The sequence below is a fragment of the Dromaius novaehollandiae genome, chromosome 7 (assembly GCF_036370855.1).
Source record: "Dromaius novaehollandiae isolate bDroNov1 chromosome 7, bDroNov1.hap1, whole genome shotgun sequence".
In the NCBI taxonomy this organism is placed as follows: domain Eukaryota; kingdom Metazoa; phylum Chordata; class Aves; order Casuariiformes; family Dromaiidae; genus Dromaius; species Dromaius novaehollandiae.
The window spans coordinates 15387415-15412485 of NC_088104.1; the positions used below are offsets into that span (position 1 = coordinate 15387415).

At 39.4% G+C, this 25071-nt stretch overlaps 2 long non-coding RNA genes across 16 annotated transcripts in view; one reads left to right on the plus strand and one right to left on the minus strand.

The window, feature by feature from the left end:
- Window positions 1-25071, plus strand: part of LOC112994232 (uncharacterized) — a 63836-nt gene that overhangs the window by 23247 nt on the left and 15518 nt on the right. For 11 of the 13 annotated variants that reach the window (XR_010389957.1, XR_010389950.1, XR_010389952.1 and 8 more), the window contains 2 exons: window positions 6626-6718; window positions 19139-23469. This is a non-coding gene — a long non-coding RNA (uncharacterized LOC112994232). Of the gene's footprint in view, window positions 1-1702; window positions 4134-6625; window positions 6719-19138; window positions 23470-25071 lie in introns of those variants that run through there. The other 2 variants (XR_010389955.1, XR_003261896.2) reach the window with 2 other exon arrangements.
- The window catches only part of LOC112994233 (uncharacterized), a 38362-nt gene continuing 24504 nt past the window's right edge, over window positions 11214-25071 (minus strand). For 2 of the 3 annotated variants that reach the window (XR_003261899.2, XR_003261898.2), the window contains 4 exons: window positions 18723-18831; window positions 16040-16147; window positions 15188-15411; window positions 11214-13354 (listed from right to left, as the gene is read on the minus strand). This is a non-coding gene — a long non-coding RNA (uncharacterized LOC112994233). The remainder of the gene's footprint in view (window positions 13355-15187; window positions 15412-16039; window positions 16148-18722; window positions 18832-25071) is intronic. The other variant, XR_003261900.2, reaches the window with a different exon arrangement.

Below are 25071 nucleotides of genomic sequence, written 5' to 3' on the forward strand. Positions count from 1 at the left end.
AAGATTTTCATATAAGATCACATTGTGGGACACATTACCATATGTTTGAGAGGAACAGAAACAGGGAGCATCAGCTGAGCATCTTACTGCATATAAGCTTTAAAAAAAGTGGATTTTCAGTACTGAAAGAGCTGAGTGCTTTGGACTTGCAAGACTGGGAAAAGCCCTTTTTATTAAGAAAAATAATCTCTCTTCATTGTATTGCAGAATCCCATCCCTCACAGTTTCCTACTTTGTCCTCTTTCTAAGCATTCCCAATGGAACTAAAACTTTCAAAATAATGAACAGCCTTATGGAGGTTAGTGTGATGATTTCAAAGGACCAGTTACTGCTCTGTGGGTAGGCAAGTTCCCAGGTGGCACAGGCAGAGTCAGCTCCGTTGCTGGGGCCCTGGTTTCTGAGGTGACCTTCAGTGTGACTTTACTGCAGGGTAGCACACTGGGAAGACTCTGGGAATACCAGAAGAAGACAGTTTTTTGTCCTGTGACATGATTGTTGTCCTGAAACTCAGAAACCAGAATGCTCAACATTAATGCAGCAGCCAAAACCCAAAGAGGTGAAGAACATTAGTTAGCTCAAGGAACAAGAAATATGACACCATTATTCTGAAGGTGTAAAAAAACATATAGAAGAATAATAAATGCAGAAACCGTTTTTTTCAGAACAAAAAGAAATGCTCACTGTTCTAGCATCAGGCAACAAGACAGTATTCTGTAAGATGTTTTGCAAAGGCTCATGCTCAGAATATATATACCATTGTGATTCTGAATATGAAATTAATAGCAGCATTCCTTGTTCGATGGAAAATTTCTATTTGAAAGACTGTTAAAATGTGTAAATGATAAATTACTATTAAAATTTGATTATATAAAATAAGTACATAGTAAGTTCTAATTAAAAGCTTCAATTTTTCAGTATTTTATTTATTTTTTCCATTTGGCTCACTGTAGATGGGAAGAAGTTATTTTCTTGGGCTGTCAGTGGACTAGGCTCCTTTTAGAGTACCTACATGAGCACAGAATTATAAAAGTTGTCCTATTAATAAGATCTAAGTCCAGCAAGTTGAAAGAGAATTTTAGCAGTGCCATTAAATCATTTTATTAATCTTACAGCAACTCTGCATCAGAAATGCAGGATTGGGCCCTCTGGTTTTGGTATGCAGTAGACATAACTTACACAACTCTTAATTATTTGGTAATAGTGTTAATTGTTAAAGATGCTATCTCCATTTATTAGTGAACAAATAGTTCTCACTTAAATTCATGTTAGTATGTGTATAAGGCTTAGAATAATTTTGGTATGGACTCCAGTACCATCAAGAACATTTCCAAGAGTGATTCTAGTCTATTCAGTGAACCAGCAGCAACTATGTCGAAACAAAATATGCTTTCTGCTTGACAGATAAGAACAGTTTTCATGGTATTGGTATTTTTATCCTATCTTTCTTAATGAAGCACACAATGTATCCAGTAATTTTTCCACCAACTCAAATTCATCGCAGAGGTTTGATCCGTGGCCTGTGCTTTCCTGTCCTGCTCTGCTCTGATGCATACTGTTTTGCTGGATGTCTGTAGCAAATGTCTACATGAGCAGATCAAAGCTTAAACTTGACTTTCGTTGCTTCTCTGTGGTTTCTGATGCTTATTCTAATCCTACTTAAACTAAGTGGTCAGAGATTTGGGAGATTTGAAATACAAAATAGATTTTAACCTTGAGATGGATTAGGGTTGTCAGATGACACAAAACTGTCATGTAGGACTAATGTTATGAAAACAAGAGCTGGAAATACTGTTTTAGTGTAGCTGACAACGGGGATTTATCCTGAAAGAGACCTGGATGTGTGTGGGTTTTTTTTGTCTTTTTAAATCAAACTCTTGAGTGCATATGTAGCCTGAATGCTTTGCAAGGTTATTGATTATGTATATTAAGTCAGAGAGACAGCTTTTTCTTGAGGAGATTTGTTTTCTCATCCACTAAACACAGTAGTCCTCAGAACATGGATACTCTGTTTCAGAAAAGTGATTTTTTTTTTTTTTGCAAGATAAGGAGAGAATTAACTTACATTATAATTATATATCTCTGAACTGTACTTCAAGAAGCATGCTTGTCTTGGAAGTTATTTTCAAACAATAATGAAGCTTTGTAGCTAAAACTCATTTAGCATGATCCGATGGGGCAATGTTCAAAGGATCTCAAAGGGGAGATGACACTGAATTTGCTCTCATCTGTTTTAGAGGACAAAGACACCTTGGCAGTATAAGTTACGGGTCTAATTTATTGTTCAATTAACTGCCAGACAGTTGTTTGCAGCCAGATGTTGTGTGGCTGGTCAGTAGAGACCACAATGAGGGAAAAAGGGGTTGTGAACGTGTCAAAAATATTTCTGGGCCTAAATTTTTTTTTAATTATCAAAATGGTTTTCTATGTGTTTTAGCTTTTTTTTTTTTTGTAGTAACATCCCATTTTGTTTTAGAAATATTGTCCATGACCAATAGTTACAAGGTCTTGTCCTTCAGAGCAGAACTAAGTGGCTTGACCGTATCCTTATCTAGTGGAAATCAGCATCCCACCATTGATGTACTTTTTTTCCTGGCAGCTTGGGCAGTTGTTCCTCCCCTTGTTCTGCTCGGAAGTGAGAAGGTGGTTCAGCAGCTAATGGCACTGGGCTGCACGGTCTTCCCGAGGCCTCCCTCCCTCCCAGGTTGAAGTGCCGTTGCACCAATGAGCCTGTTAGACTACACAAACACACAAAAAGTGTGGTCTCCTTCCCACAGACTGTACAACACACATGAACGTTGAATGAGTGGTCTATCCTATAACCACATTCAACCCACCTCCAGCCTTGGATTCATGGGTTCCCAGAAGGTAAACTCGGGGCAGGGGCCAGGGGGGGTAATGGGAAGAGGGCAGTGGTCTGGCCCTGAAGTAGTTGTCTTAGCACTCATCTGTCATCTGACTGGAAAGCAGATAGTTACCAAATTTTCCTTTTGCTCTTAAAAACAGTGTGAGGAAGCACCAAGCTACACCAGAGCACCCTATTCTTTTTCAGTGAACTGTGAAGTAACTGAGTGAGAGAACCATTATCTCTTTCCTGTACAGGCATGTCCAAGCCCCTGTGCCTCTGGTCATACTTGCAGTTTTCTATGATGGATGTGCATTTTTTTGTGCAAATCAGCTGTTTTCTGAGGAGCTGAATTCAAACATAGCTGTTTCTTGATATCAAAGAATGAAACCAATATGCAAGTGACCTTTTGTACTAGAAGCATTACTGTGGTGGAGAGTAAGATGCAGCTGTACTTTTTTGATAGTTTTCCCTTCAGGAACCAGATCAAACAAAACGTGACAAACCAGTATTTATGTGTGTGTGTGTGTGGGGGGGGGGGGTTCCATACTCTTTACTCTCTGCAGTTTTAAGGAACAACAGCAATATGGTCTTTTTCAGACTAGTTGCTGTATAGCTAGGTTTGGGAAGCAGATGGAGGTGCAAAAGGTATCCAAGGAAGGAACTGCTTACATGAACCAAAAATGTAAACTAGCTACAAGAGAGAATGTTTATCTCCAGTTTTATTGAGGACAGTTAACAGAAGAACCACCTGGAGACCAGATGGGGACTCTGGATACCCCCAGGTGTCCTTTCCCAAACAGAAGCACAAACTTTTCTGGCTCCGCCTTCAGGATTGCAGGAATTCTCTGCCTGCATCTCTTCTAGGAAAGGGGAGGGGGACATGGCAGAGCTGGGGAGCTCCTTGCCACATCACATCTGCGGCGTGGGAGCACAAGGCACTACGGAGCTGCCTTTTGTAGAGGCTGTGCACATCACTACATTTGACTAGGTTTGGTGGCTGAACAAAGAATGGGAAATGAAATGGCAAAATATTATGTGGGAGAATACATGGGTAAATGATTTTTAAATTTATTTCCAGGAATTTTCTTGGTCACAAAATACATTTAGAGAAAGAGCTAACACCTTTTTTTTTTTTTTTTTTGACTGTTGTCATCTCCTCTGTATTTTTTATTGATGCTCCCTTTTGGATGAATAAACAGTAAGTTGGAAATATTTTACCTGCCTGTACTTATGCCTCCTTAGTTCCTAGTGCAAATCTGAATGATGAATCACTGCCAAACCGTATCGGGTAAGTGACAATGCTAAAAAGACTACTGTCTTTATTGATCCTGCTGCTGCTCTTCTCCAGACTAGAGGAACGAAAAGGATTTAAATCATGTTTGCTAACACATTAATATCCTTTAAGCATCTGTTATCACCTTGTAGACAAAGAAAATCATGTTGGAAAAGATGTAATGTGGTCATGCTCAATTAGGCAGCAGATTTACACCTGCAGAAGTTCAGGACCAGACACTTCCCAATTTAATATATAATTTCACTGAGAATGAAACACGAGAATAAGAAATATGAGTATGGTGAAACCATTCAGATTTATTTTATGATGACAAAAACCTTCTGTTAGCTATGCTGACAATCAGGGATGCAGGACCAAACACCATGTCCCTCTGAGAATCTGGGAAAGCTGTTGATACTTCAAGCTTTTATTTCTTAATTTTCAAGTTCAAATAACAGCTTTCAAACAAGATTGGACTGCTCAAATGTTGATTGCTCTTTGTATACTTGGAAACTAGACTAACAGCAAAGGATGTTTTTTTTTTAAACATGACCTAAGTCAGTGGAGATTCCTATTGGCCATCTGGAAATGAAAAAAAAAAAATCACGTTATGAATCAGACCTCATTAAGAACAGACACTGTTTGAACTATACTTGTGAATAACATGCCCTTTTCCTGAGTCAGGATGCATCCAAGCAATGCCAAGAAAGAAGAGGATGCACTTCTCATGTATTTTATTTATAACATGTCCTTCAACTAACTCTGTTTATAAAGATTAATTAGTAAATTGTTTTGAAGGTGGAAAGCTTGGTAAAAGTACTAGGCATTATTAATAGTTACAGGTAAAATTTTACTGTGATGTAACACCTGAATTTTTTCTTCTAAGAAATAGTTATGGAGTGATAGGTGCACTGTGTAATTGAGGTTACATTATACTTAATACAGGACATACCTCCTTGCTTTAATTTGAGGGCAAGGCTTGCATCGACTTTAACAGTATAGGATTAAGTCTTAGATGGAAATGGCCTTCCACTGTGAGATTTCAGATGTTAGGTTTCATGCTTTTTGAATTATCTGCATAGCTTTTGTTTGATGCCTTTTTATACATTTTTAAAGGAGAGTCTTTGAAACGTGTACATGGCTGAAATCTCTGTGTCAGCTTTTTTCGTCAACTGGTGTTTTTTAGATCAGTTTCTCTTTTTTTTTCTTTTTTTTTTCTTTTTTTAAATGAAAGAATCTTCCAGTCATAAAATAATAAGATAAAATAAACCGCAGTCAAACACTATAGGAATTAGGCTAGTTCTGTATATGTGTTAGTTCTATTTTATCTTTTTTTGCTTCCTCATTGCATATTTCATTAATTAAAATACTTTAAGTTTTTAAATACTTGATCACTATGTGGGCCAACTTGTGATGCTTCACGGCCTGTCAGTTGTCCGTATTGTATATATGATTACCTTTCCTTTAGGAATATTGGTAGAAGTGGAACATAAATATCTCTTGTGCAATGGGTAGATGATCCTGAAATCACACAGGGATAATGTGGAAGAAAACAATCAGTGAGTATACCTCACTAGCAGGTAAAATATTCTCCATCAACAAGATGTTTTTGTTGCCACTTGTTGGTCTCTGTATTTTACAGGCTGTCAAAGAACACTTTCTATGACTGCAATTTTGACTCCCATTTGTAATATTAATCTTTCATTATCCTCTTCAAAGAACTTCCTTTCTAGTCACAATTGACTGATACGGCAAATGCACAGAAATACTTGGTCTGGAAAGAGTTTGATTAAGAGACATGCAGAATGACAGGTTTAAGATCCTAAAGGGAAACCTCCTGTGTTGTACTGTGTGGATTACTGATCTACAGAAGTAGTGAGATACAATACCTTAGGACAAAGCACTTAAAACTAAGTACTGTTAAATTAAATTTTTGATTGTTATTCCACATTACTGGAACTGTTTGGGGGGGAAAAAAAAAGTCTCCTTCCAATGAAAACCTCCAAGAAGTGAGTTCTTTTCATTCAGGAGGGAAAGGAGGCCAATCTAAAATATCAAAATATCCTGTAAATGAAACCAGCAACATTTGACTTCTGAAAAAAAGAAATTAAGGTTTGCTTAACTGAGCTTATGAACTTTTTTTCCTGGAAAGAAAAAACTTGTTTCAATTCAAGTTTGTCAGCCTCTTTTTACAGTTGGATTATAACCTGAAAACTGATAGTGAAGTCAAAACAAAATGTTTCAACCATAGCAAATTAGGAACATTTCAATATAATTTGGTTAAAATTTTTATTTGATAAATTTAGAAGAGTCATTTAAAGCAACTTCAGCCATCTTTGCTGGATCATATTATCAGGAACATATGCAACAACCACACTTTGCAACAGTATTCTAGTATATTACTATAAAATAGTGTTAATGGTCTAAACATAGCAGGTAGTTATAACTCAACATGTGCAGTTTGCTTATTTTAGAATTAGCACTGACATGTTGCTCTCATTTTACAGGAGAGTAAGGTTAAAAGGAAGGTAAGAACATGTTTATGCAAGGAATGATGGCAGTGTTGTGGTCCTGTGGTTGCTCATGATGCTGCATTGAGGGTAAGTACAGAAGTGGCTTTTCTGTTCTTTATGGTCCATCCAAACTCTTCTTAGTTTCCTATTAAAAAGTTGCTTCCACTGATCAATCCATCTAAACACCTAAACATTGTATCATAGTACCTGATCCACAAGTTACACAGTCACAGTATTCCCTAGTAGAAAGGAAGTTCCAAGAGGAACCTTGTACAAGACAAACTGATTCAAAGACCACTGTTTCCTTTTGGGTATTTGTGTATGTGTGTTTGTGTACTAAGAATAATGAAAATTTTCTTTTTCAGTATATACTTAAATATATGCCACACTATCTCCTTATTTTCGAACCTTACCCCACATAGGAATCATTTTTTTCCAAGTATACTTGCCTTGGTTTTTCACCTCACTGTTTTAATGGATACATATTTAGTATTAATAGCTCACAGATGATTAATGGATTATATTTCAAGAGATAAATAACAGAGAGGCAATTAAAAAAGTCGTGATAGATTGTCTTTTCCACAAATCAAACAACACTTACTTTATGCACTATGCATTGCTAATTAAAAAGGTTGTTGTACACTGGGAGAAAAATGGTTATAAACTCTCCTATATCAGAAAAAAGTACCTGAAATAATTGCCTGTGGAAAGGCTTTTTGAATACATTTTAAAACACAGGACTGATTCCATTGCTTAGAAGGACCAAACAGTATTTATAGATAAGGGTGAATGAAACAAATTTGATGATACAAGCCTTACAGCCATTAAAATTCAGTCCATAAACAAACTGGAAGGCTATTAGGGCAAATGTTGACTCTAAGCTGTGTTCTGGATCCTTTTTGTATGTTAGACACATTGTTCCAGAGGCAGTGAAGAGCACTGCTGCAGGAACCAAGTCAGTATCCCAGTTCTAAGCAATCATGGCTGTCTTACAGCAAATCCAGATCTGACTGGTAGAGTTGTAGCCTATTTCTTTGGTATAAAAGCAAGTCAGAGGAAGGCTCATGAAAACTATATCCTACAGAAGCTCTCAAAGTGGAAGTTAGAAGTACAAACACATAAACCCTGTGTTTGCACTACTGAGTGGAGTCAGTAGTATAGAGAATGGTCAGTATTCCAGCAATTACTTGTTTTTGGGGAATGGGACAGTTAGTTACAGTCTCCCAAACACCTTAATATGCCAGGCAAGTCTATTAATGGTCAGAAAACCTACTGCTGATTTCTTTTAAGAATAATGCTATCCCTTGGGGCATGCAAAAATAATTAGGTAGTCATCCATATGACTGCTAGAAATGTTGCAATTGCCATAATACAAGCAGTGCACTCTCGTGGGCAGCCAAATAGGGCATCTTTTCATCTCTGAACTCGAAGAAAAATGTCTAGTCATCTCTTCAGTGAGACCTGTAACAGTGGTCAATCTGGAGAAGAGAATCACTAGAAATGATGGAAAGTACCCCAAAAGTGTTGGATTGGACAAAGAAAGGGTGGGGTGGGATTTACACAGCCAGTTCAAAGGAGCTCAGGTCTGTGGTTTTAAATGCAAGTAGTTTCTTTCCATTCTGAGGCAGCGTAATTATTACCAGGTGACTAAGATATCTTCTCTTCCCAAGCTTCCTCCTTACAAAGAGGGCTGCTTACCTTGTTCAGAGCTCTGCTTAACACTTCAGTGGGACATCTAAAAACCCAGGGCATGGATGGAGCAGGTGTGCTGAGACAGCTGTCTGTCAAGCTAAGGAATAGCTTCTCAGCAGCCCTGCCTGAACCACAGAGCTGCCCTACAGAGGTAGTCAACTCTCCAACCATCCCCACGAGGACAGCTATGGGAAGGAATGTGTGATGCCCTTCCTGTCACCTCCCTTTGCACCCTTTAAGAGCAAACCAAGTCGCACAGGACTGGGATAAGATGGTCCCCAACATAGTATGAACGTGGCAGAGTAGGCACTCAATTCAGGAGCCAAGAAACACCCATAGGTAGTGTAAGCTGGGGTGTCATCATGTCTTACCAGTTACGTATTACCCTAATTTGGGAGCCCCTCAAAGCTGAGGTCATCTGTGGATTCTGGGTTTATCCAACACTTTACACAGTGGGACCCTAGAGCTTAATGAATGCTAATGAATATGTTCCTTTTAACCCTCTAAGTTGTGTTTTGTTGTGCTGCTTACAAAGTAGAGCAACCTGCCACTTCTGTGGGATTGTACAGCCAAAAAGTCTTAATAGTGTGATAAGAATGGTCTTCAAAGCCTTTTTCTCATCTTTTGATGAACATTCTCATGAGAATAGATAAATATTGTACTACTTTGTTTTCCTGACACAATCTTTGTTACATGAATGAGGCAGTAACTCTTAACGTCTCATACCTTGTGTGAATTACAGGAATCTGCTTTTAAATTTTTGGCCTTTTCAGTAGACTGCATTTTCGATAGATGGCCATTCCACTCCATTTTATCAGCTTCACTTAATTTGTGAGGAACGGACAGACATGTTCAAGTGCAAACAGTTTAAAGTACTTACTTTTTTGAAAGGCTGCAAAGCGCAGGATGATATTTCACAAGTGATACTGAGCATTAACATCCTGGTATTTTAGCAGATAAGAAAACAGAAAATCGGACAAGCAGAACTGTTTGCTCATAGTAACAATAGAAAGCAGCATATACTTAAAGTAGCTTTGTTAGGTAGCTGAGATAAGTAATCTTGCATTTCCTCCTGAATGATAATATACAAATGTATTGTCCTAGAAATATAATCGGTGTTGCACTATACTTGAGTATCTTTGAACAGCAACAACACAAATACCACAAATGTAAGACCTACTCCTTCAAATCCCCCACCCCCCAACCAAACAATTATTATTTCAAAGAATAGCTTAAGGGCCTGACTCTAGTCCTTATTTTTTAACAACCAGATTTACTGTTATTAATGTACACATCTATCTGGGTTACCATACTGGCCAATAGCATGGCAAAAATTTTAGCCAGCTATCATCGGTTGTAAAGAAATTAAGGACCCAAACATCCAACGTGTTACAAAATCTGTTTCAAAAAAAGTTGGTGTAGAGCATAGGGAAGCCTAAAACAAATCTGCCTGAGCCAAAAAGAGCATGAGTGTGTGTGGGGGGGATTTAGAAAAAACTCTGTAGCAGGCCACTCATGTATATTTGTGTATGCATGTGTATATTATTTATGCACAGCTGTATCTATTTCCAAATTAACAGATGAGTCCAAGAAACAAAAGCAGCTTGTATCTTCAGCTGTTTTTCCTCCTAGCTTGATACCAAAATCAGTGTTACATTCTGCAAGAGACAGACTCATGGTGAAAAATCAGACAAAAAAGTATACAGAGACATTGCTCCAAATAAAATTACAGAACTTCCTTTTGATGGTATTTGCTGCTTTATCTAATCCATCCACTTACATGGCTGCTGTAACTATACTTTCTCTGTTTTTTTTTTTATTTGCTTTGTAGAAATACTCATGCCAATGAAATTTTGTTCACCAGTGTATTTATGCAAATCCAACTGTAGATGTGCATGAAAGGGAAACTTCCAAACCAAAAAGTTACCTTGTCAAATCCTGGTGGGGTTTATAGATGGCCATGTTTCACCATTGCCTTATCATGTAGGCATCTAACCACAGACTACAAGTAAAGAATTAGAAGCAGAAGACATTCAGGATAATAGTTGCAAAATGGGATTTTCAAACACTCCATGGATTTCCAGAATTTGCTAAAGTTACTGATCGGATAACTGGGATTAATGATCATTACTGTAGATGAACTCTGTTAATAAGTTTTTGTAAGCTTAAAAAGGGCTTAATTTGATGACAGATAAGAGTGTATTTTTTTCAGCTCTAAACCTGAATGAGAATTTGAGATAAAATATACTGGTTGACATCTTTGGGTGTGAACCTTGTGGTTCATATGTTAACATATGCTGTCAAAACTCTGCTCTAATACTAAAATGACTTTCCTGTCTGTCAGTCTTCATTAGGACAGGGACCAATGTTAAAAATCAGAGTGTTAAAAACCTCTTACCCTTCTGCTTGAAATACTTCAGCTCGCCATTAAACAGGAGTTCAGTTCATACTCAATATAAAGATAATAGGTTTTCAGATTAAGGGGTGGTACACATTCCTAGAGTAAGTAGTAGGTAGACTAGTAGAATCCAAAGCCTGTGGCTTTTATCCTCTTCAATATGCATTTCATGTGAGTTTGCAAAAAGTCCATCTAACTCCCAATACAAACTACAGCACAGAGAAGTGAACTAAGATCATATTTAGTGCTAATTGTAGAGCTTAACACTTGTAATCAACCACTCACCCAAAAAAACACCTCTGTGCTGCCTATTCATTTTCACCCACTGCACAATTAACGCTCCATTAAATATTACACCTGCAGTGTCAGTGCCTTTTCCTTTCAATCTGTTACTAGTTTTTCAATCTCACTTGCACCTTAGACAGACTTGCTTTAGAATTTTTCTTTTTTCCTCCCCCTTAATGATTCAAGTTTTTGATAACAGTCGTTGACAAGTTTGAAGCTAAAGACTCTTTATTCACAGAACGTGCACGAGAAGAATTCCCCGGAGTGTGTAGGTACACAGCCAACGTGAAAGAAAAGGGCAAGCACACAATGATATTTTGCCTGGTGCATTCTCCCAGGCTCCAGGCATCTCTGGATTATAGACTTCTCGAGCTAGAATCTGTATCTGTGTATCCTTTATGGATTTTTTTCTTCAGTAACGTTCATGTAATGTTTTCGGCCACTGATGCTTGGTTTTCCACAGAAAATCTGAAGCATTAACAATCTTCCCCCTTGCCATCTCCTCCTTGTGGCTTTTCTGTGATTGATCCTAAAAAGGTCGAGTAGATTTTTGGACTTCCACACATCACAGTAAATGCCTGAAAACAGAACTATCTTGAGTTTTTACAGCCCAAGCCTATCATTTAAGTACTCCGCCACATGCCCCACTTTTTCAGCCCCCTTTCATCTCTCTTCCTAGACCTTGTCACTTCAAGTAAGCCATCTTTTGATCATTTGTTAAGCTTCTGAGCTTTTAACTTCTACCAAGTTCCCTCCAGCACCTCTAGTCCCCATTTCTCCTGGGCTGTTCCTGCCATGGACCCAATGTAGGGCAGAGAAGTTTTTGCTTTGCTTGTAGGAAAGGACACTGGAGCCTGTTCAGCACAGCCTTGTGCTGGAATTGAGCCAGCTCTTCTTGGAAGGAGAGGCTCTTAGCACCCAGGCCAGGTTAATTCCAGGACCCTGTTCCTAAAACTGTCAAGAAATCCAAATCAGCAGTGATTTCCTGCGTCCCAGGCAGCCTTAGCCTTGCACAAACAGCAGCAGAGCTGCCTACAAGAGAGCCAACACAGTACACTAACTTACTATTGGCCTGACTTAGAGTTTAGATGAGATATTCACTTTGAGATCAAACCTATATATGGCACTTCTAGTGTCTGCCAGATTTGAGCCAGCTGCAGACAGGTTAATATTCTGCTCCATTTGTTGAGTCCTCAGCCTTCTCACTGAGACCTACCACTTCTGAACATGACAGGTCTTGTTATATACAAAGAAAAGAGCATTTGGACAGGAGGGAAATCGGCTAAGTCAAGCAAGAGACAGTTACGGGGAATATGTCCATCTCTGAATCGTCCTGAATTCAGAGTCCCACTGCAGTGTGTGCCTTGTCCTGCCTGCACTGAGAGCCAGGCAAATGTAAATGGACTCTGAACTTGAAGCTCTAAGTTGTGGTTAATGCAGCACTGGACCTGGCTAATGAACCCTCCTGGGGCTGTAAGCCTGGCTGTGCACGCGCTTGGCTGGCAGGAAGCATGGGTACCACGTGCTCACATCTGCTGTTGGCACCCACGTAGACTGACTGAAGCCCATCTGGAGGGAAAGACATATTGGCCTTTTATTTAAAGGTTGTTGAACCAAGCTCTGCGTCCACAGTGTTAGCTGCTAATATTATTTCCCCAGTCTACTGCTTAAGGAAAGACCTTTATGGGAAAAATTTACTGCACACACTCTGTAATTCCTTGTAAACCAAAAGCAAACAGTTTAATCCCTGCTGGCATTACCTGTGCTTTGTTTGTCAGAGGGAAACAGAGAGGCATAATTAACTGTCATGTTCTGCGTGGACAACTGGCTCACAGATAAAACAAGGGAGAAACTGAAGCTTAAGGCCTGGAGGTACCCCCAATAAAACATGCCAGACTACAGCTTTTATTTTGTTGTAATTGTTCATATTCACAAAGGCCTCTCAACAATGTCTCAAAAGAGAGATTCTTCATTCCTGCTACCAACACTCTCTCCTGCTTGCTTAAATAGCTTCAGTTTGAACCTACTTACGAATGACATCTAAATCTGCTTATAAATCACTGTAATTAAACCAGGGAAACAAATCACACCTCTTCCAGAAGTTTACTAGAATTTTTCCTCCTCCTCCCCAAAAATCTATTTTCCACTCCCCAGATTTCAATGTCTTCAGACAATTTTCAGTCTTGAACTGAGAGAATATTACATGGTCCTCTGACTTTAACTCCAAACAGTCCAACTTTTTATCATTTGGCAGAAACAGTCTCACTTAGCATAGCTTCAGAATCTCCTTGGTTTCCTTCACTGCTCCTTTAACTTCCTGATGATCCACTTTATTCAAGTTAAAGTTCCTGGTAACGATATAAAACAACGCAATTCAAAGTCTCACTCTAGCACAGTTGCAAGGTGTTCCTCTTATTCTAGGACCCTCTAAAGCATACTACAGAGAAAATAAATTGCTTTGAAAGGCAGAAAACTCACAGTGTGGAATAGAAGTGAATAGCAAAGGAAAATGTGCCTTGCTAGAGAAAGAGCCAGGTGAGAGCCCTCACACCTTTAATATGGAGACTCTTACAACTGATCTGGACTGCTGCTGCAAGAGGTGGCCAACAAAGCAGCCTCTCCAGCTGTACACAGAGCACCATATGCAGTACTGTAAATAAATAATTTTTATTTATATAAAAACAAGGAATATGTTACCATCTCTCAGGATTAGACTAATATTTAGGCCTAATCAGTGACACAAGTGAATACTAAGGTGTATTCACTAAGAAGTATACTGTCATAGATTTGGGTTTCTGTCAGACCAGGGAAAGAAAAGGTGTGGGAACAAGAGGAAGAAACTTTAGTATTTGTGAACTTAATTCAGTACGTTATGAACAACACAGCAGGTTCCCTCTTGAGCAAGGTATGACTCACCTCTTGCCCACACCCACTGCCTCCCCCCTGCAGAACATTATTAAATAACAATCTGCAAAAGTAGCTAGTTACTAAAAGAAATTTAATTCATCTTACAGAAGAAGATGAATGCAGAGAAGTATCAATCTTTTTAAGGTTTCCTGCTTCTTCCTCCAAGCCCCACTCCTCTCTTTCTGGCTCTTAATTTGGATAAATCTGCAGTCTTTGGATTTAAACCCTGGGAATTTTCGAAGACGACAAAGGGAATTAGGTACACGTCTGATCAGCATTCCCCAATGCCAGTTTGAAAACTGTAGTGAAAGACTTGAAGAAATCAGAACATCTGGTTCTGTCTTGGCACCTTGGTCTCTCTTTTTATTATGTTTTTCCTCATGCTCCAGTGGAAAATACCATCCTCCTGACTTCGGGATTGTCTTTCACCATCTTCTTGCTACTGTCTCCTCTGTTTTGGGGCTGCAGACCATGATTTTTAAATTTATGGCTTGCTTTGTGTGTATTAGTCTACTTCATGTAACTGTTTACTACTATCTTATGAAACTTACTACCCTCACTGTTAAACATGTACATCTTATTTCTGGACACCAATTTTCATCTCCAAATTTTGGGATCTTGTCATTCCTTGCTTTTTGGACAGAAGAACCCCCCCCCCCCCCCCCCCCCCCCCCCGCAGCAGAATGAACTGCCATTCACTCTAATATCTATACACCAAGACGAAGTCCCCTGGTGCACAAAGATCATGGCTCTCACTCACTTGAGATTCAGCACTGCAGCTTCTCTTCTCCTGCAGGCTCACGAACTGCTTGCAGCTTTATGTTTTAACCTGGCACAAGATCGCTAGGCTACAGCCAAAGTATGCCACCTTTTCAGACAGCTTACTCAAGCGGGGACACACTCTGAAGAGCCAGTGAGAAGGGCTTGCTTCATCCTGTGACCCCCAAGTGGAGTCAGCGCACTCCTACCTCACGGCTCAACTAGCACTGGAGAGCCTCAACCCCCCCCCGCCCCACCACCTTGTTGTGCTCACCAACAGTCAAGAGAGTTGCAAGGTCTGCTGCGTGTCATGCAGACTAAATGGAAATAAAAGACAGCTTTCTTTGCCGAGACAGATGCAGACTTAAGTACACATTGGCCCCCAAGGCTACCACCAGGGTACTGCAAATACTGAACATTTGATGGAGACCAGGTAGGAGATTTAAGAAGAGCAGGACTCTCCAGAAACACTAAGAGCAAACCACTAGTAGAAAAGAAACAATAGATAGACTTACAGTTAGGAGCTGAGAACCGCGGTGCTTGATGCTAGGGAGCAGCAAGGGCCAGCTGCTCCCGCAGGGATGGGGCCAGCAGCCGAGCTGCTCCCACCCCAGCAGGGCAGGATCTCACCAGCCAGGGCTCAGTGCCACTGTACCCGAGCGAGGCAAGCAGGGCAGCCCCAGAGATGGCCAGGTCCAGATCATAATGCAGTATCAGGGTGATGAGGCAGGTCTGAGGTCTGGAAAGTCAACCCACAGTTAAGGGTTAGGATCAGGTCCAGCTATCACTGGGCAAGCCCACAGTGACAGAATAAGACCAAGATCAAAAGAGGAACTCGGCCTGCAGGTGAGGGTCCAGACTGGCAGGCCAGAGGGCCTGTGGCCCCTGGGCTGAGCTCAGATAGAGGACAGGCTGGGGGGAGGCCCCAGGTGAGGCTGGTCAGGGCCACTAAGGCCTGTTAATGCTCTCAGGGCTCTAACACTTGAAGTCCTACCACTAAGAGCAACCTTATGGTCCTTGATTAAGAATTCAATAGCTTGCAGAAACTCTTAATATTAGAGCAAATGGGAAAGGTGAAAAGGCCTATGGAGTATCTTGGAGGGGTCATATTTGAATATATTTGCTCCACTGAAAATCTCCAAGAAAGAAAAAATCCTGTTTAGAGTGTGTGAACTTTTGTGATATTAAAACTGAAGCTAGATGCCAGCATGGCAGGGTGAGACGAGCACTGCATGCTGTTTTCCGTCTGTCATCCAAACCACCAGGCAGGGAGTGCAGCATGGCCAAGGGGAACAGTGTCACAGCCTATCCCTCTCCCTTCCCTAGAGGGACAAGCATTTTAAATATGTTGAATAAAAAAGAATCACCAGAATTTTCTCTCCCTCACGCTCTCTCCAATTCTCTGATGAAGACATACACACACACCCCTTCTTTTGGCATCAGAGATCTCTAAAAATTCTTCTCACAGCCATTTCCTGTGAAGGAATACACACATGAAATAAATTACAACAAAAATATGACTTCAGGAGTCATTAGCATATTCAAAAGACATCTCAATTATTTCTTTAGTGAACAGAGCAAAGGGAGTAGTGTGAAGAAAATAGGTGAATTAAAATGAGGAAATCAAAGAAAAACTGGTCCAGTGTAGTCCCGGTGGTCTCTCTTTACCTGTTTGTTATTACTTTCTCACAAGTGTATTTCAACCATTTCTGTCTATTGTAATTCTCCACTGATAATCCATTAGGATGCAAGGAAACATCCATTTAGGTGCGAAAAAATATGTTTCATTTAATTATTTAGCACCTTTGAAAGAGATTTATCACAATTAATCTCAAAAAGAAAAAAATGACTTAGATGCCTTCAGTGTAAATCAGCTTTGCAGCTAAGGAGCTAAACAGTTTTGCCTTGCTAATAAGAAAAGCAAGTTTGCCACAACATGAATCTCCCTTTTTAAAACCTCTGTTTGAAAACCTATTCCTATTCAGGACTGAAAATTGAAGCATATGCTTGAGTACCAAACTCTCAAAGCATGTGCTTCAGTACTGCTTAGAATGGTGATGGATTTAAGTACATTTAAGTGCCTTTTGATGTCTCATCTTTTAATTTTACAGTGGTCATCATTTTCTCCTCCACCCACATAGAGTTAATGATAGCCTCAAGACCGAGGTCTTTCTTCCTATAAAGTTTTTAAATCTTTTTGCAGCTTATAAGGACATAGTTTGACAAGCATTTCTTGGCAACTGCAGCCCAAGTTCATGCAGCCACAACCTATGTCCTCCCACTCCCCCTATCCTGGGACAAGGTTTTAGCTCAGCCAGGTTCCCTCACTGCATCCACCCGGAAAGCAGATGAGTTTCCTGCTGGCACTTTGAGCCCAGTTTGGCTATGGGGTGACTGAAAGGAGTAGAAACAATCACGGCAAATTCACTGATGTTTTGCCTGAACTTGTATTAGTACTTCACACTGATGGCTGATCTTAATGTAGAGTTTGGTTTATTTATGGGAATGGATTATGCTTGCTTCTCATTTTAAGTGGAACCTGGTGTCGACCCCACACTTTAGTTATGATAAATCCTCAGCAGGCATTAAGATGTAGGAGTCCATGAACTTACATAATGATTACACTGATTGGGGCTTTAGTCCAAATCCTCCTTAAAATTTAGCACTGGCATCTTGCTTGTCTGGTGCTTGGCAGGCTAGGGCTCTGCTCCAGCCTAAAGGCAATTTTCATTAATTTTATATTATCCTGTAATGGGATGAAATATGGGAGATCTTTTTTCCCCAGCTTCAGTTGCATCCCAGAAAGGATATTAAGTGCAGCAAATAATGTGACATACAGCAGGTTTGATCAAAAAAATCAGTTTTTGATATTAAGGTTATGAGCAAAATTATTCTTTCCCTGCCTGTAACCAACTTGCTAGGGAATTTCCTTTACTTACCTCTTGCCAAATAAAAAACTTTCTGTGTTATGGGAAGGTTTTGTCCTTCTCTCTTCCCATCCACCCCCCCACTAATTAGAACGAAAACTGCAGGGCAGGCCAGAATAGCTGCTTAACAGATTGACCAGTGTCCAACCTTTATCTGGAACAAAAACATTTACTAACAACTTGATTGTAGTAATTGTGCTTATAATTCCTTTGAACCAGTACACCATCTAAAATGCAGAATCCCAGTTTTAATTAAAAATTACTTAAACAATGTCTAAATTGGCCAGATAAACTTAATCCCTAATGTGAAGTGTTCTTTGTGGTTAATGAACCATTCCCTTGTCAGTAAAAGCTTGGTACAAAATCACTGGTGTTCATAATGTGGTCCAGTAATAATGCTGTTCATTATTATTGTGATTATTTCCTGCTACAGTACAGCTTAAGGGGGAAGATGATTCATTAATAAACTCCTATTATTTTTTCTAATTCTAGTAATTATTGCCTTTGCATTTTGTACCAGCATGATGCCTAAATTCAAAGGTTAAGCAACCAGCCCTAAATATCAGATGGTCCTACAGCATACCTCAGGATATTGTATCCATGGAAATCTAAGAACGACATAGAGTCTTTCTGTCTGTGTCTGCGGCTTCTTGCACAAACTATGGGCTGAGTTTATGATAAATTACATCAAAGCTGATGTTAGATCTTTGTAGTGTTCACTCCTGGGAGAATTAATATCAAAAGCCTTGAGAAAAATATGGAGAAATGAGAGCAAACGGACACGTTTCTGCGGGGATATGCAGCTTTCATTATTATGGATAAAAACTGAGGCACTGGGCTAACTTTAAGTGTGATTTAGCCATGCACAGGTATGTGTGTAAGCAATAAAATACGTAATTCAAGCAAATCTTTAAATTTCTTGTGGAGTAACCTGATAAGAATAGGAGGCCAGACTTTCTTGTGCTCAATACACACAGTAGGAAATAGGACTGCTGAAAAGTTCAATGCACAGAAACTTCCTTTACTGCAGTAAACATCATGTTAATTCAAACAGACTTGATTACCAAACTGCCATAAATTCGGTGATCTTCTGATATATAATGTCCCTTAAATAAATACTTACATAAAGTACCAAGTCTTACTGAGACTCCTTAGTACAATTTATCTTGCAGAGACAGGACAGCAGTGTGTGGTTATGGACATTATTTCCAGAAGGATGAATTGGGCCTCATCTTTTACAGAGAAAGATAAAACACAGGTTAGAATGGCCATACTGGTTCAGACTAAAGAGTGTGTCCGGCCTAATATTTTTTCCTCAGCAGGCATGAAATCTGTTGATGGTGGCATGCAATTAAAACATAACCCAGAAAAAAATTTAAGTGTGCCTGTGTGAGTACAGCTGTGAAATGACTAAGTAGCTAGGTCCAGGTAACAGCTTTAGGTTTCTTTTCCATATATACCACGGGGTATCACAGCATGCTTTATATAAACCAAGATATTGGCAAGAGATAACTCAACAAATAATTACCTTTATTTCAGCAATAATACAGAGCAACAGACTGGCCTGTACTGCAGCGCTGAACACCTTCTACTTCTTTGGCTTCAGTAAGGAGGAGTGGGGGAAGTTTTCTACAGCTGGCATGCAGCTACTGCAAGGATTAGGTCTGCAGCGGTTTATATAAACGTAAGACAAGGTAAACTGTGACTTTAAACTTAAGACATTAACCCAGTATGTATGGCTCAGTATATATATGAGCTTTAGGCTTGAGGCCTAACAATTAAATCCTTAAGATAAATTCTTACAAATTAAATAAAAGGTAATAAAATACGACAGCAAGTTAAAACTTTGATGGATGGAAATTATTAAAAGCATCTCTATCTGCCATCGTTAATGCAATGATTCAAAAAAATTTTTGGAGCAACTCGATAGGAAAATCAAAACTGGCTTGTCAGGTCTTTCAGAAGATTGGCTCTGAACCTGGAAAATCTTACTCATGCCGGCAGAGTATCACAAGCTGCATCTGTGGCATCAAGACTGCATAGGCCTCAAGCTCTCATTCAAACCTTTCCCTGAGTGAAAATGCTGATTAGAGGATGGCTCATGGTTTACATCTGACCTCTAGCCTACGGACAGTCTGCACAAAACTATGCAGTGCTATTTGATCAATAATAGTTTCCCAGAATGAAAACTCTCCTGTAGCTGCCCTGCTGATTAAAGACAATGTGTAAATTCCTGGTGTCTTTACCTAATGCAGAATGGATTGCATTGTTGCTACCTATGGCGACAAACAGGAATGTGAAACTTGATAGTGAACAATGTCTGATCAGAAACTGGGAAAAGATAGAGGAATACTGAGCCCTCAAGAGAAGATGGGCATCTGGATAGACAATAGAGTTGAAGAGCATTTTTTGCAGAAATTGTCAGAAGCAAACATTGACGTGGATGTGTCACTGATGCTGCTACCTCAGTTTTCTATTTCTGAACTTGGGGCTCCATTGCCTTCAGATCTGGACACCAAAAAAACTCTCCTGACGTCATCCTAACAGTGGCTTGTGAGGCAGAGAAGAGTAGTAATTCCCTTTCTACAGAAAAACCATTTCTACAAAAAGCATAATCTCTCAGCAGTGAGAGATTAACTGCCAACGTGACAAAAGAAGTATAAGGCAGGACCAGAAACTCAGACCAAGTCCCTGACCACTCAGATTAATGCCTTTACCACAGGACTATTCTCCTCAGAGACCTCTTCACCACACCAAAATCCCAACAATGGGCTTTTCTGTTTGCACTTCTTACAGCGAAATGCTGAAAAATGCTCATCTAAAACTCTCGGAAAGGCCTTGATCTTCATTCCTTTTTGCCTGAAATATCATAGTAGTCTTCTGTCTCCTCATCAACTGTATAAACAGCTGCCCCTGCGGTAGGCTGGATAATAAGGAAAATCCTCCCAGCAGGCACAACAGCACAGAATCTTTCCAGTGTTTTGCACGTCCTCTCTCCCTGTGACCAACGGGAAGAACTAAAACAAAAGAGGCCTAATAAATGCTAGCTGTCACTAGGATGTATTAGGGGCAATTGCTCCTGGTGGCAACAGTCTGTTTTCACACTCCTCTTTCCTGCTGTGGCAGCAGGAGCATGTGTTCAGCCATCTTCTGGTCCTCTTTGGAGAACTTACTATAAGGACAAGATCCAACTAGATCAACCTTCTCTCAGGCTGAATCATGACTTTACTACAGCTTCTCTAAAATAAATTCAGTTGTTTTCACTGTTCCAAGATATAGCACCAATGTAAAGCCAGCATATTAAACCTGAAATTTAAGCAGAATTTAATCCCTAACTCATGTTGCCTTATTGAGAATTAAGGACTCAATTCTTTAAAGTATTTTGTTCAAAGCAAGTGTAACGTCATTGTTTTATCAGTGCAAATCCATTTCACTGGTCCTTTCCAGCCCCACTTAAGTCAAGGGGAAACTTCCTATCAACTCTGTTTGGAGCTCTCTCAAACCCTGGGAAGAGAGTGGAAGTTTTCTCTGCCTGTTTTGTTCATGCTTGAATCACATATTTTCAGGGCAGGGACACATGCTTGTTTTTTTAGTGATTATGTATTCATTGCCTGCAAAACCCAAAGCTTATTGGTGGACTTAATATAGATGTAACAATTCATGAATAAGTCTATAAAAAGTCTATGCGTTCCTTTTGGTTTGATGCTAAATGTTTATGCCTGTGGCATTGTAAATACAATTTCAGTGGGTAACTGAGAAACATACAGCATGCTTTAGAAAGAAAAAGGTTTGTTATTTGAACACTAGTGTTAGCACAGAGTTCGGATAATTATGTCTAACAATTTCCTATGTTTAATACAGTGTTTTTCTGCAATAGCATCTCTTATCTCACAGCTGCCTGGAAGGAGAAGTTTTGGGGGAGAACATTTGGGAGAAAGGCTTCTAGAAGCACACTCTTGCAAAGAATGACATCTTTGTCTTCTTTCCTAGTATATCTGTTAAGCGTGGATAAAATTCGATAGTAGTATTGGCATTAACAGAAGCTTTAACAAAATAAAAACTGATTTTCTTTTGCCAATCAAAAACTGCATTTGCAAGGAGTGGATTTTTATCTGCACTGACATCTGAATACAACAAAGAAATCTGATTGAACTTCAGAGATGAAAAGCAGCAGCATATGTATCCCTAGGGTCAGACAGGGAAAACAACATGTGAAGTGTCCGGTGGGAGTAAAATGCATAGGCCACTCTAATAGTATCAACGACAAGAATGCAATAGAGGCAGCAGCAAATCTTCCTGGACAGAGTTAGAGTTATATATCCTGAAAAGAGCTAAGATGTTTCCCAGATCATCTTCAAAGGTGAACTTTGGAAACTGCCCACTGCCTTTTGCCAGCATGATGGGATGTGCTGCTAAAATGCCTCCTTTTCTTTCTGCACTTAGGACATAGCAACAAATATGAATTAACATTTTGTTTGGCATGTAAGAACTATGAAGGCTGCTGCACAGTAGAAGATGCTGCATAAACACGGGGAGTCTGACATGATGATAAGACATCAATGATTCTTTTTGACATGACTCTATGACAAGTGAAAGTATTTTTATATAGTGATGCATACTTAGGGGAGCATGCAAACGCACGCAGAGAAAGATCACTAAGACTACAACAAAGCAAGGCAACAGGAACCCAGAGATGATTTGAACTGTAGCCATGAAACACGGACTTCACCCTCCTAAAATGATGGCACTATTTTCACCTTGTATCTTGATTAAAGGACATCTAACATAATCCAAATCTAATGATAATTTAATCTAGATTAGGAAGTTTCTTTCTGTTATTTGATATTTGCTGTTAAAACACTGATGGGGAAAGGGAAAGTACTAATGTTTTTTCATTGAAAAGGAAGGGAATGTTTGGTCATAGAAAAAAATACGCAAGAAAGATACAGCAAGAATGAACAAGATATGAGAAGGGTGAGCTGACACAGAAATCATAGTCACAGACTGTCAAAGCACCAGACTGCATAAAAAAAATTTGGATTAAGCCACTCAGCACTCTCAAACGGAACCTTTTTAGAGGACCACATAATTGGTTCAGTCTCTTTTCTTTACCCTCATGTACTACCTTGCAACAGCCAAGAATAAAAAAAAGAAGAGCTGGCAAAGTCACAGCAGGAGACTTGTACTTGTGATAGAGCAGAAAAATGTTTTATTCACTGAAAAATGCAATTTCAGTTGTCTGAAGTTATTGTAAATTCATGCTGAAGTAATGGCTAACAGGCCGAGTCAAAATACATTGAAATATGCTTGTTTTAAAATAAAAATTCATTTTGACATTTTCAAAATGAAATATTTTGATATTCTATTTTGAAGCAGTATTTTGTTTCAAATCTGCTTAGTTCAAAATAATAACAATGAGAAGAAAGACTGAAGAACTAAAACTAATATATTTCATTTTGAAGTGGACAAAGTAATTATGTCAATGACATTATTATTTTGGTTTGATCATGAATCCAAAATATCAGTTGTCCCAGCAGTTTTAATTCTGACATGCTTAGTCCTGCTTTATTTAACCATCTTCCCAGGTATGGCTATGTCAAAGTGCTGTATGCTATTTATTAAGAAATCGTATGTGAAGAGGGACTGCAATTAAAATGAGAAAATAAAAAGGACGCAATCATAACTGCTTTTGCTGATCTTTTCACTGACAGACAGTAGGAAATGAACCCTGAATCTCCACTCTTAAATAATTTACAGTGTGCAATAGAAGCTTTATTTCAGAATATGCAAGTGCTCATGGTGCCAAAATGCTGCAACGACCCCCTAAGGATGAAATCAACAAGAAAAGATGGAGAGAAAGAAGACTAAAAGTAAGACTTTACTCATTTGCAGTCTGATGGAAATTGCCCTGTACTGAATGTATATACTTTAACTGGAATGATCAGCTGCAAATTTTAACACTTCAGACTTTAATTTTTCTCTCTGTTGTCGAGATGACATCTTTCTGCGGTACCTCTTCATTCCTGCAAAGGAGGGGGAGGAATTCTTTGCAGTGCCACTTGGCTGGGGTCTCCCTCTCAGGAGACGTGTCCATTTAACTGTGATAAGCAGTTCCTATTCAGTGATGTTAATCAGGGAGCTTAGTAAGGATCTTTCTACTCGTTTTGTGGATGTGCAAACCTTTAAAAGAAAGAAATGAATAGTCTAAGGTCAGTAGCACCATAATCATAGTCCTTTCCAGTCCATTTGACTGTACCACACTACAAGAATAGGAATTTCTAGGCTGAAGATGCAGCACATTTTTCTTTTTTTTTTTTTCCCCAGGGGACTTGAAGCAACAAGGGTTGAAATTGATATCATAATGTGTAATACATACTGCAAAGTAGAAATCCATCATACAGCAGATTAGGAAAAGCAGTTTTCCCATCAGTAACTTATTTGATGATCCTATTGTCTTTGTATTGGCATTATTTGTATAATATAGACACCATTTCTCTTTCTCATGTTTATTTATTATTGTTGACTGTGATATGCCTGTCCATTGGTCAGTACGTTTCCATTTAGCACCATAACTGAAAGCTTTTGTTGTATCACAGAGAGACTGTCTATGGTACAAAGCCATCTATCTGGACATTCAGGAAATCTACTTCACGTCCACTCTGAGAAGTGTGACAGACAACAAGTACACAAATCTAGGCAGTGATAGAGGAAACATACATTTTTCAGTGTGTGCAGCAACTTAACTCCTAAATACACTCGATGGGTTATGATGTACACCCAGCTTTCCCTGACAGGCCATATTCAGGTCACCAAGAAAGCATGTAGACAGGATGAAGGGTAGGGTAGAAGGAGACATACAAAAAGGAGGACCTTTCACTGGAAATATAGAAATAGTCCATGAGTTTCCTCAAATCTATAGATCATGACTGCCCATACGTCCTGGATGGTTGACGGCTTGCCGGATAAGCAATGGGGTTGTGAGCTTTATTATGTTTGCACCTCTGCTCCCAATCCAAACTCATCTAAGCCTGGAACAATAATTATGCTAATACATAAAACTGATTGTTCCCACCTATATTCCAGTGATCAGATATCCTCATAGAGGGCCTCATTACCATGTCATTGGCATGTAAAGATAAGGGATAAGAAGGGAAAAAACATATCCTCAACATTTCATTTGTGCCTTTCCTACTGGGCTGTCTGGGCAGGCAGTGGCACTGTGGAGTGCTGAGTGGCTATGTCGTAACGGCTAGTGGTGGTGCAGCAACAGCAATAGCTGCAGGTGTGAACTCAAGTACTGTCATCTTGGGTCAGCCAAAAAAACTCCTACTGAGATGAGTTGCACTTCTAGCCTGAGAAAGTTCATCTCTTGCAAAGCTTCCATGCAGGCTATGTAGTTCCAAGATCTGGTGCTACACAAGTTTATTAAGGGATAATATTCCAGTCATGCTCCAGGGCTTAGGTACCAAAAA